This window comes from Halyomorpha halys, unplaced genomic scaffold (genome assembly GCF_000696795.3).
Source record: "Halyomorpha halys isolate HHAL.00 unplaced genomic scaffold, Hhal_1.1 Scaffold25.1, whole genome shotgun sequence".
Lineage (NCBI taxonomy): Eukaryota > Metazoa > Arthropoda > Insecta > Hemiptera > Pentatomidae > Halyomorpha > Halyomorpha halys.
Genome location: NW_027107314.1, coordinates 1,063,664 through 1,064,934, shown reverse-complemented (window position 1 = coordinate 1,064,934; position 1,271 = coordinate 1,063,664).

Genomic DNA, 1,271 nt, shown 5'->3' with positions numbered 1-1,271 from the left:
TATTCGTTCTGTGGTCTTTACCTTCAGTTTCCTCATTGCCATGCCGTTATTCACAATTCCATCTTCGGTAGGTCTCCTGTGATCAGAGTTGGGCAAAAATTATTCGATTGACAAGAGACGAATACTTTTTTATTTGAAGTTTTTATTCGATTGACGAGAGACGAATAAATTTTTATTCGAATAAAAATACGACTAAACAATCCGAATACTTTTTTATTCGAATATTTAAAATACTTTTTCAATCGAATAAAAAATTAGTCGAATGAAAAATTATTCGAATACAAAATTAGACGAATACATATTATTCGAATAAAAATTTGATTTTTTTAATTTTAAATTCACCTATTTTTTTACCACCTTCAATTTCTAATGTATGAGGGTCCTATTTCACATATTCAGACGAGTAAAAACGAATATTCTACCGATTTTAAGATCCCATATTGATTTTTTTTTAGTTCATTTTTTATTTCTAGTATATAGCCAATTACATTAACAACGCGTATCGATTTATTTTAACTTTTGTTGATTTCTAACATGTTACGGTCCCTTTAAACATTCTGAGGAATGCAGAATATGAAAAAGATTTCGATTTTAAGATCTCGTATCGATTTATTTTTCCGATTCCTAACATGTTAGGATCTCTTTATATGTTTCAATATATGCAAAAAATAAAAATGCTATTTATTTCACGATCGCGTATCTATTTAATTATCGCGTTTCAATTTATTTTAACTTTCTTGACCCCGAACATGTTAGGGTCACTTTATATGTTTTGAGATATGTAGGATATGAAAATACTATCGATTTTAAGATCGCGTATCGATTTATTTTAACTAAGATAAGAAATCTGCATATCTCAAAACATAAAGAGGCCCTAACATGTTACAAACCAGAAAAGTTAAAATAAATTGACAGTATTTTCATATTCTACATATCTCAAAACATAAAAAGGGACCCTTATATGTTAAAAATCAGAAAAGTTAAAATTAATCAATACGTGATCATGAAATATATCTATCTCTAGCTGTAAGACAAAAAATGTCGTCTTTATACAAATACAAACGTATTCGGATGGTTAATCATTTAATTGTTCAAATAAGAGATTATTTTTCTATAAAATAGACGAATATAAAAGTATTCAAATGGTTATTCGAATTGTTTTGCCCAAATAATTGATTATTCGTGTAAAATAATGACGAATAAAAAATTAATCGGATGGTTAATCATATGTTTTGTACGAATAATTGATTATTCGTGTAAAATAATGACGA